The following is a 12,075-nucleotide window of genomic DNA, read 5'->3' as shown; positions in this document are numbered from 1 at the left end:
ACAATTATTGTGATCTATGGGGATGGATTATTACAATGCTACATCAAGTCTTCTGTTCTGACTAGATTGTAGCACTTTACTAGCACTTCGGTTTTTTAGGAGTACTGTATTTTGTATTAGTTACATGTAGAATCATGTCATGTATTGACATCATTTCTGTTACTAGATTTTATCATATGTGATAGTCTGTTACTGTGCTTGAGTTTGGAATGAAATTTATCAGTGTAGGGTACATATTTTGATTGCTTTCTTCTTTTACTAAGTGGTGTACTAGCAGTAGTTGCAAACTCACTGAAAATGTGAGGCATTATGAGTGTACAGGCTGTGCAGTGGAAATTGGTTTTCAGTTCTTTGTCTTTTCATCATTATTTGTTCAAGCTTCTACCACTCCCAAATAAATCCATATTCTCAAGTAATATTTTAAGATCTATACATTAATTCATTTCTCATACTGGATACACGATTATATATAGATTCATGCACAGCATTTTTAGGTTTGACACCTTCTATTAATCTCTGTTTTGTGATAAACACTCTGAATGGGCCTTCTCTCAGCTGTTACATTCTTAATGCCTAGTGCCATAACTATGAAGGGTGCAGCATTGTAACTGGTATTGAGGTAAACTTGTGGAAAGCTATTTTTATGAAAAGTGCTATCCAAACAGTATAAAGTAGAACTGAATATTGTGTATAGTGTACCAGAGGACATGATGCTCTACTGGGATGTAGAACAAACCATCTAGTGGGACAGAATGGTCATGCCAAACCACATTCAGAGAGACTAGCTGTGGGGACGTTAATTTTTTATAGAGCTTGATTCATAGTTGTTTGGTGTGAAAAATGTTCATCTTATAATTCTTATTTTTAAGAAGTTTGAATATTTTTTTATTTTGCTTCTCTGGAATGCCTTAAGCATTCACAATTCTATCTCTTATTATAATCAAATCTTTCTAAATGTATCTGAAAATTTTCTGAAGAACTCCATAATAAAATTTCTAGTGTCAGTGTGTAAACCACAGGAAATTGCTAGATAAAAGCTCTTGTAAGTGCTAAATATAGTACAAATTATGTTTATGGTGGTGCATGTACTGTTAATGATTACAGGAGCTGTTACAGACTTGCATGAGAATATAACTCTCCATTCTTCTTCTTTAAAATCAGAAAGTTTGCACATATTTTAAATTGCATTTTACTGAAGTATTTTTGAGATTTTCTCCTTATCTGACATAGCTTGCATAATAGTGTGCATTTAGGGATTGTGACAAAGGAGGAATGTGATTCCCTTCATCCTTCTGGTTTGATACCAAATCTGCAAAATGCATATATGAATTATTAATTCAGTAGAGAAGTCTGACTTATTTTGATAGGACATTTCAGAATGTCAGAGAAGGACATAGGGGACAGATACACAACAAGTGACATTTTAACGTATTGTATAAGGATATGCAGAAGTAGAGAAAATAAGTACTAAGATGGTGGTACAGTCACAAGCACATTGCAAATGGGAAATACAATGCTCAACTGGCCTGAAAAATTTGAGTGCACAGTGAATGATAGTATCATCTGGTATCTTGATAGCAAAGATGCAATAATTCAACATCAGCTGCACAGTGCTTACTGATAAAATTTCAGATCAGATACTGTGTGACATTTAAGCATCTACTGACAAGGATTTTCCATTAAGGAATGACGACAAACAGAACAAATCTATAGAAAACTTGCACTGATATAATGGAACAATTCAACACAAGACCTCTATAGTTTTTTTTTTTCCCCCCTGTAAAAAACATCTATATTCTATTTTTCCCTTGTGTTTATATTCTTAAATGTCTACATTTTTTTTTTTCTTCGAATACCATGTTTTCAAAATAAGCCATGAGGTTAAATATGTGAAATACATTGGCATACACCACTTGAACTATAAGGGACCTTATATATCCAGCTTCTTAGAATTATCATTGGGATTGGGAAAAAGGAATTCATGCTGATTTCAGTGCATTTGTGGTTGACTGCAACACTTCTTCAGGTATTACAGATACCCACCTAAATTTTATCGTATGTACTATTGAATAGTATATTCTCTGAGGCACTTGACTATTGAAAGTTGTCTGTCATATTGTCACAGGTGAGAGGAACACAGCTTATGACAGGCATTCTATTGATAAGTAAACAGCCAATGCTGTCACTTGTTTATATCTCAAATAGCAGAAAGATATAATATTGAATAATACGTATTTGTATTCTCAGGACTGAAATCTATTCTGTCTGTACTTCAGAATTATAAATTTTGAAGCACCATGTTCTCCTTTCAGGCAAATGATTTGTCTAATTCATTTAAACTGAGTTAGAAAAATAACCTTTTTATTAATTATTAAAACTGTCATTGAGTCCAGGCTGGGAAACCAGCAAGGTCTGTGCAAAAGCCGTAAGTGATGTGAGGCTGGGAATCAGGACAGAATGAAAGGGACATCTGAAAAAGGGAAAATGGAAAGAATTGGAAGAGAGAGGAAATGGCAGACCCAGTAATTTCATTCATATAAATGCATCTACTTTATAGGTACATTCAAGTCTGATCGTTTTCACTAAAATTACTTCTTAACCCTGCAGCTTTAGGGAATGTATTAAAAAAAAAAAAAAGTGTAGATACACTGCAGATATCTCTCCGTTAGATAATTCTTTGTCAGGGAGCTATAAAGTTATCTTCCACCTATGCTTACAGGTAAATATCTATGTGAAAAGTAACCCATATGCAAATTTTATGTACTTCAGCTGTGCTGCAGATATTACTGGATACAAGTGCTGGTTTTTTTTTGTTGTTGTTTTTTGTTTGTTTGTTTATTTTAACATTGTGAGAAGAAGGAATAGAAAACAGAACCAGCTCGCAAAAATAAGTATTTTTTTTTTTTTACCACTGGATTTTGAGATTTTTCTATTTTATTTAAACATTACAGAATTCAGAGAGTAGAAAGCAGAAAGGGGTAGAAGGGAAAAGCTGGTATATATTTGGCTTTTATAAATTTGTTAAAGGTTTCATCACAAAGAAAAATCCTACTGGTGAGTTAGTTTGTTAAAGTTGTGCTGCAGTACTAAACATAATGTTTTTATCAGTCCGTTGCTTCATTTTTTATTTATTTATTTATTTATTTTTTGCTTGGGTGCATGGTTGTTCCTGAGGCTTATCTGCTTTTTATCTCATCGCTGATAGAACTGTCAATGCTGATCAAGTTTCCTAAAGCCACATGAAAATTGACTTGTTCTCAGCTTCACTGCTATTGTTTTTCAATACTCCTCTGTTGTGTCTCTGCTCAGTTACGCGTGCTTTGTCTTCGTGGCAGTTATTGTAAATCCAAGCTCAGTACACAGAACTGGTAAGGCAGCAGAGAGTATCATCATTCAGTCAAGCTTATCTAGCAAGTTGAGAGCCCATTTGCGTAAGCCGTGGCACTTAACTCCCTGTCAGCCAATGTCACGGCCCCCAGCTCCTCTCCTCTCCTTATGTCCAGTTTCAGAGCATGACTGAAAGTGACACAGATTCTGTGTCTCTTTGTGTTCCACCAAACCCTGAACCAGCTGCTTCATTTTTCCAGCAATGTGGTGGTGTGGAAGGATTCTTCCTGTGTAGTTTTTATAATTGCAACTGGTATATATCCCAGGCCTCCTCCCCTGCATCTCTCCCTGTATGTAAGATATCATTAAGTATTCTCCCATGTCCTATTCAGGTTCTCAGTCTGCTCCTTTGCCATGGAATCCAAACACCTAAGCCACTTAGTGCTATAATACCTTCAAATGGAGTCTATTTTTTTTTTTCTGCTAATGTTCATGTAGCAACAGAAATTCCTACACTCCACGGAAATTAACTGTGACATACATGTGTGTGTGTTGGGGGGGCGGGTATCAGATAGAATGAGAAGTAACAAGTGAAATGCATTTGGAACTTTTCCATTATGTGTAAAATGACAATGATTTTTTTTTCCTGTGCTTGTAAGAATTCTCTTATGCATCTCTGTGAATGTTTCAAATGCAAAAATCTTTTACGCGAAGAAAATGAGAAGCACTGTTGGAAGAGATTCTTTTGCTATGGGCTGTGAAGTAAAACAGCATTACATGCTGTATGTATATTTAGTATTAAAATGAATTTGAACATCCCCCTTAAAGCCTTTTTTCCTCACAATTTTTTCATTAAAACCCAATTCTTGTTATTAAGCACATTATTACATAATTAAAATTAAATAAGTCTTGGGGGAAAGTAATAATTTGATGAAAAAGTGCCCTTGATTATATTTCTTTTTCTTTTCTTTAAATGGGTTGGCTCAAAAGAGAGATTCAGTCTGAGAAATACCATTATAAGTTAAGCATGTTTTCATTATCTTACTTTTCTAATTTATATACTCAGAAGGACCACATGGATATAGTAATTTGAAAAATCTTTAAATTATTAAAGAAACCATTTGCCCAAAGCTTGTATGCCTTCATATAACCACAGTGTGTTGTCATGTAATATTCAAAGAATAGATTATAGCAATTGGTCTTTGGCTTGCTAACTTTGCCTTCATTGATGGTTGTATTGGCTTTTAAAAGAATAGCAGACATTAAGATTTAATTAACATTTTTAAAAATGTCTTCAAATATCACATAGTGTTAGAAAAGCAGGTACACTGGACTTCTAAGCATTTTTCTTTACTACAGAGCTCTAAAATGTACTTGGGGCAGGGGGGAGGATGACCGCACACAACCAAAAAACAAATGAATATAGACTGCCTACTTTACCTGACTGAAAAACCTTTCCTATCTTGATTAAATGGTTATGTAGAGAGAAATAAAAACACTCAAAGTAGCTCAAATGAGCAAGGTACTACAGAGAGATGCTATAGTATCACATTAGTCATTGAGAGTAATCAGTGATCACAGGAGAACAATGTTTTACCCTTTGCATTTACGGCTTTGGTTGGCAAACTCTTTGTGTTCAAAGAAAATATTGGTATATAGTACCATAAAAAGCTTAATTCAGAACATGGGTTCTGCTGTAGAAACCACAAAAAATCTTGGTCTTTTTCCTAAACTGTAAGATCTTCATGATATATTTTTCTGGAGTTCACACAATTGGGAGCTCAAAACCAACTGCTTTTTCTGCTCTGCACAGTTCTTTCAGTAGCAGGTATGTGGGGTGCAGAATCATCTGCGATGTTTACTGTTCCCGATGTTAAATATGGTCATAGAATAACAAAACCCTTTCTGACCACTTATGATAACTAGTTGACAATCAAGTCTGTACATACAGTTTTGTAGCATTTTGGGGAATGATACTGTTACATGTGTGAGGCTATGCCATTCACAGATAGAAAATTTTAGGAAAAAAATATGCCTATTATGAAGGCAAAGTATCTTTTCTGGGAGACTCTAATGCAATGTAATCCTTTCCTCCTATTTGGCAAGGGAAAATTAATTCAAAATGGATAAAAACAGAATGGTTCATAGACAAGTTGACCAACCTGAAGGGTTGCATTAAAAATCAGTCATACTTTATGTACTACCCACCAGTGCTAAGACTCAGATTAGAGCCTAGTGATACTTTTTGCCATTTCAGTATGCCCAGAAATCTTACAGAAGTTTTAGTCTTCCTTATTTCTCTATATGCAAGCACAGGCCAGGGTATAACCTAGCCTTCTGCAAATGGAAAACACTTTAAAGATTTAAAATAAACAAGCAAACAAACCTATGAAAGTTATTTTAAGTTATGTAGGTTAAATATTTACAAACGGGAATATAACCTGAAATTTATTATTCTGTTCTGATTTTGACTAGGGTCACAAACTGACAATTGAATTATATTTAGAGCAAAGCCTTGGTACTTCTTATGTTAACTTACTTTCTGTTTTTCTTGGCCTTCTTTAATTGCATGCTATTTAGAAGGAAATGAAATTATAAAAAAAAAATGAAATTATAAAAAAAAAAATCCAAATGGTGGATGTGAGTCCTCAATTGTTCTTATTTGTGTCGTTTCACAAGACAGTAATTATTTTTTGAAGGTACAGCCAATATTGTGGTATCTTGTTCCCTATCTCTGTGATAACCATACAAAGATTAGATACCGTTTTACGTACTATCTTGGTGAAAAAATAAACACCATTAAAAAAAATCCAAATACAGTGAAACACTTTTCTAAATTACTTTATTCTTGGTAGTAATCTTTTAAACTGTAAAGTAAAATAAGATGATGGGGCAGAATTTTGATTTAAATTACAACTCAAAAAATGTAATATTTAACACACTTTTTGTGTATTCAAAAAACAAAAGGCATACGTTGTAACTTTATAAAGCAAACTTGCTGCTTATTATAAAATAAACACCAAATATAGCTTGCTTTAAGCTTAATGAATGTCCTTTAATACTTCAAAATATGTGTAGTCAGTTTGTATCATAAGGAACAGGCCATTAATTTTTAGAATTAGTCTTTATTCTGAAAAGCAGGCTGTGGTGTGGCATTTTAGTATAAAATTCAATTGCTGTGAGAGCTGAAAATGTTGAGTTCTTCAAACCAGAGACTTCTAAAAGAGAATTTCTGAACAAGTGCTGTTGGCTCCCTCCAATGGTAGGAGGTTACTATTGCTGGGGTCATGATTTTTCTAGAGGAAAAAGCTATTAAACATGGAAAAAGCTGTCCTAAAGTAACAATAATGTTATAATTCTGGGAAATGCATCATCAGTTTCTTTGCAATATACTACTTTTTCACTGTTTGTTAAACAAACAAACAAACAAAAACATTGTGGGATTTATTATTTGTCCAGTAAAAATGTCATGAATGGGGAATTCTCTCTTTTTTTTTCTTTTTTTTTTTTTTATTGTACATTATATCTGTTTGGTTATGCAGAGAAATACATTGATGGAAAAAGTCTGAAGTCTATCAGAGATGAAGAATTTACAGAATATTTAGTTGATAGATCAAAATTGTAGTACTGATCTACTGTGGAATAGACACAGGGATAAGATTTTTTTTCTTTTATCACTTAAGATAGGACAGATACCTGCCACCTGTGTAAAGAAAAATTTGAAAAGCAAATTATTAGATCACTTTTTCAAAAACCAAGTGTGATCTGTAAACAAATTCAAGTGTTCTTTGTCACTGTTAAGACCAATTTTGCCATGTATTTCACACTAGACAATACTGAGGATTTTCCTCATCTCTAAATGTCATCTGTTGTCAAAGACTGAGAATAACAAACAAATTTCCAGAGACGTATACCAAGTTGGGATATTTTATATTAACCACTCAACAACTAGATAGTTACAAAAAATCCTTGCAACTAGAAACTACTATCTAATGTTTCAATAGGACAGGGACTGTGATAACATCTGATTAAACATATCAATCTTCTTGTTCTCTTCAAGCTACTAGGTATTATTACCTTCATACTCAAGGTCTTCCTGAAAGAACTTCATGGCATCATCAAAATTTATGCCATATGTTTCAGAATAAATGTATTTGTTTAAAAAGAAAAATGTGATAATTTATCCTTTTGCTCTTAATGGATCTGAAATAGTTGATATCAAAATGTTGGGTCTACATTTCTCTTACATTTATAGAGTAGTTTCCTAGATTTCAATTCCATCTCTGCTTCCAGTTTCACTAATGTCTCATACAGCACCTCATAGCTGCCTTCTGTTTTAGGGATTCCATAAAAGTAATAAGTAAGGTTACTTTCTTTTGCTGTCAAATTGTAATTCAAGATGCTTTACAGTTATTGCGACTCCATTATTAAAAATAAGTACATCCCACCTGATTTCCTCCCAGCAGGCCAGCTGAGGGTCAATACAGATATTGGCCTCTTTGCCTTGCAAACCTTTGAGCAAGGATTTTTGACAGAGTTGTATATGCTCACAGAATATATCACAATGAAAATAAATGATTTCACATGTATAGCAACTGATGATTTTTATTGTACAACACTTTTTGGGTTCTTCTGACAATATCTTTGCCAGAACAGCCACTTTAAGTGGGACAGAATTGCTTAAATATTGTGTAATGTGAACACTCCTGGGTGGCTGAAAAATCCTGCTACAATCTAAAAGCGGTGATGTGGATGACTTTTTGACGCTGCTGCAAATGCTATGTGTAACATTAAACATCAGTCTCTACCTAGAATTAAGAATTCTTGGTTTTGTTATTTTCAATTTCATGAATTTATACAAGATGAACATAAGCCTTTCCTTTTTTATATGCTCAGTTTCTTAATTTTTAATTTCTTCATTTTTCATTATGGTATGAGCAAATTTCTTATTGATTATTCTACTGGGTAACCTACTTACAGTTGTAAGTTGTTATAAGAGGTGTATATGTTAGAGGCAGAGTTTTCCAGCTAACAATAAATAACATAAATTTGTGAACTCATTAACACTGTATTAATAGCATGAATCTTTTCTTTTGCAAACATGAGGTTGCTTGTTAATAGAAATTGCTAAAATCATTCTCTATCACTGAAATTGTGGAGCCACCTGGTAGGCTTGGAAAATTAGAATGATTTTCTGAATAGGTGTTGTGTTTCTTAAGCTATACAATTCAAAGATGAGATACATCTAGGTTAAATTCTGCCCTTCTCCCAGCATCCTTGGAGAAGTGTGATCAGGCATTAAAGACATTGAAAATCAAGTCTACCAAAATGTACTCCAAATTATGTTTTAAAAGATGAAACGAATAGAGTGCTTTCTATTGAAATTTGAGCCTGAAAAGTGAAAAGCTTCAAACATCGTATTCTGTATGTTCTAAAGGCATGCTTACAGAGAACTAAATTTTATAGGAAATAGTGTTTTAAGAAATGTGTACAGGTTATCTTAATATTTTAAACAACAAAAATCTGTGGAATACTTATACATAGTACAAGTAAGACAAGTAGAATGCATGTTTGTGAAATTTAAACATGCTTTTTGTGGCTTGCACTTTTGCCTAAAAAATAGCCAACACACTTGTGAGAAGCAAATGTCAGGGCTTAAGTTTTGTGCAGAATTCATGAGGAATAACTGTCTTAGATTAGAAAGAGGCTTAGAAGACATTGGAGTCTTATGAATTATTATTTTTTTCTCTTTTGAAAGTGGGGAAATGACAGTTTCAAAGATTGAAGATTGGGAGACTTGGTCAGTATGGAGGAAATGTAGTTCTCAGGGTAAAACAAAATCAACTGTGATTGCCTGCTGGAAAAAAATAAAAAAAAAAAAAAGAGAGAGGTGGAAGGGAGAGAGCTTGTGAAAGAGTGAGCTGTTGTAGGGTTGTCAGATGAATTGGATTTCTTCAGCTGAAACACATATGCTTTATTGAATGTAGTTGGCATTACTGAAGTGTATTCATAGTAGGACCAAATGCTTTGCCACAGAGATATCTGCTGTGACAACTGTGGTACATCAGCTCTTTTCAGCAACATTTAATACTATATTTTGAGGTTTTAGGTATTTATGAAGGCATTAAAAGCAAGATTTTGTTAGTATATTTTTATAGCCATTTTTCTATTTGGAAGTTTCAAAATAAAATGATAGGCCAGCTCTGGGTTTCTTCTGTGACAATTGTCATTTAACACCTATTTTTATTGCCTACTGTTCACCAGCAGTGGGAACCATGTGACTAACACTCAGAGTAAATAATTGCTACATGTCAGAAAACTACAGCTATTGAGAGATGTGTCTTTCTCTTCTCTGCAAACTGTTATAGTGCCCTTCTTTTGCCTCTGAGTACCAAAGAGAAATCAAAAGAAAACAGGCACATAGTTTACCACAAGAATTCAGTCACCTGCACATTGGTTAGCATCGAGCAGAACTGAGGGCCAAGCAGCAATCTAGGGTGGACAAGACACTCGAAGAACTAGTATTACTTTCACAAGAATTCATTATTTAGAAGTCTATTAAAATTTCTTAAACCACAATATAAGAGTGGGCTCATCTAAGTTTTCCATCTCCTTGTAATGTTTTTGGTAGCCTACATGAAAAATAATAAAATTAAATGCCACCTTTCTTTCCTATATTTGTAGAAGCTGAATCTGCAACATTTTTTTCTTTTCTGGTCTCTGTTATTCTTTGAATTTGGCTGCCTTAGCAACTACCTCTTTTGCCAAGTTACTTGTGTCAGTAATGTGGAGTGGTTACTGAGGGCCACAATGCCTGAAAAAGGTCTTGAGAATCAATCAGAAACGTCCATGAGTAGTTGCAGGTGTTCTTTCCGTCTGTCTTTCTGTCTGTCTGATCTGTCCACAGAGTTGATTAATTTCTGAATGTAAAACTGGTGTGAGGTATTGAGAGGACTTTGTTATGGATTAATATCCTGTATTATGGATACAAACATCAACACAGAGTCAATCAGTAAAGACATATTCAATAGCCAGAATGCAGGCTTCTAGACAAGAGAAGAGAGCACAGGTGGAGGTAGAAGGCACTTGTGATATATCCAGAAACTGCATCTACACTGAAATTATAGGAAACACCTTATAGTTAGCAAAATCATAAAGAGGAACTCCCCCCCAAATTGTAAACCATGAAAGGAAAGCAATTAATACTCAGGTGTGGCCAGTGTTAGAGTATAAAATTGCATTTCTGGCAGCTGAGGTTAGCAGCCATGCTTGCACATCACCAAATTCAACTATTTCTAGCTGATTGTTAAGGCTATGATTATATGAACTAAGGAAAAAAATAAAATGTTCCTATTTGTGCAATACTGGTATTAGCTCATGCTCTAATAAGTCTCTCTCTCTCTTTGGCTTCTATAAATTACTAGGAGAGCTAAATTCTCATGACAGCACTGTCAGTCAGATGTGGTGCCAGCAGACCTTTCTCATGCAGTTCTTCAGCCTCACCTTCAAGATGCAATTCCTGCAGAGTTGTCAGTGAACTAAAACACGATATGCAGAGACCTCTAGAGACTGGAAAGCTAAACTACACCTAATGACATGCAGATATAGTTCAGTGGTGTGTAGTAATGAGATCACCTGGGGAGCTGTAAAGCAGACTATAAAGAGAACGAGGTAACATTCAGACTGTTTTAATCTGTGTGGTAAAAGTCGTGTTCTTGAGAGTGATGGAGTTTATCTTATTTCCTTCAAAGGTGGTTAATGAAGGTAAAACACACTTTCCTTTTATGATATAAAAAGGAAGGGGAAAAAATCCTAAATACAGATGCTTATTTTATACGATGCTAAATTACAGAATCTTTAAAATAGCTGTGACTTCAATTACTCTGCTGCAAGCTCCTGAAATTTGGAATTCATTTGCAGACTCATTGAAATATAAGACTGCGTTTGTTTTTCATTTGCCTGAAGTCTGTTTAGAGGCTGCATCTCTTAACATTGTCTGAGAGAAGCCACAAGGTTCCAGTTGAGTTCAGAGCTAATTACAACTCTGAAAGAGACCTTTGCAGGATTGTCATTAGCCATGCTTATAATTCAGACCAAGGTGTTACCTCATTTATTTTCCTAGTGAGCAGCTCTTGATATGTTTGACCATGGAAAAATGTGCTCACCTTGAAGTACACTGAAGCTTGCAACTATAGTTACAGTTTAACCCCTGTGTTGCTGCTTCAGTATCCTGTAGTGCTATTCAATTCCTTCAAAATTTCAGCTGTATGCTGCATAGAATTCATTGCTTCAGTGGGTAGCTTTTCTTATGGCTCTCTGAGCACAGAGAATTTGACTTAGAGAATAACTTTGGCAATGATCTTGGGCATAGCCATCTTTCACAGTATTGGGACAGTGCAATCGCTCCCCCCCCCCCTCCCCCCCCCTTAGGCCTTGATTGTAGATATATCACTAACACCAAATATTGGGCATTTCAGAGCTCTCTGATTCTCTAGAGAAAGGGCAAAGAGAAAGTTCTGGTTAGCCCCCCCCCCCCCCCCCCCCAACCCCCGTTGATGCTAAAGGACCATCATACAGATTCAGAGATCCTAATTATTTCAACACCAAATGTTGCTGCATTCAGTTTTTAGAGTCCTTGCCAATAAATAGAATTGACTCACCCAGATCAACACTTCTCTGCAAAATAAGCAGAAACATGGCCTTTTAGGTCTAAAATAGTTGATAAGCTCATGTTATGCTAACATTACT

General features: G+C 34.7%; 1 long non-coding RNA gene across 4 annotated transcripts in view; it reads left to right on the top strand.

Moving 5' to 3' along the window:
• The window catches only part of LOC125184113 (uncharacterized), a 301,133-nt gene that overhangs the window by 73,614 nt on the left and 215,444 nt on the right, over positions 1-12,075 (top strand). Inside the window, exon 6 of one of the 4 annotated variants that reach the window (XR_010831122.1) lies at positions 10,752-10,998. The exons of the other annotated variants lie outside the window; for them this stretch is intronic. This is a non-coding gene — a long non-coding RNA (uncharacterized lncRNA). The remainder of the gene's footprint in view (positions 1-10,751; positions 10,999-12,075) is intronic. 4 annotated transcript variants of the gene reach the window in all.

The sequence above is a fragment of the Anser cygnoides genome, chromosome 4 (genome assembly GCF_040182565.1).
Source record: "Anser cygnoides isolate HZ-2024a breed goose chromosome 4, Taihu_goose_T2T_genome, whole genome shotgun sequence".
NCBI classification, from domain to species: Eukaryota; Metazoa; Chordata; class Aves; order Anseriformes; family Anatidae; genus Anser; species Anser cygnoides.
The sequence above is the reverse complement of the archived record's forward strand: the minus strand, read 5'-3'. Positions and strand labels throughout refer to the sequence as shown.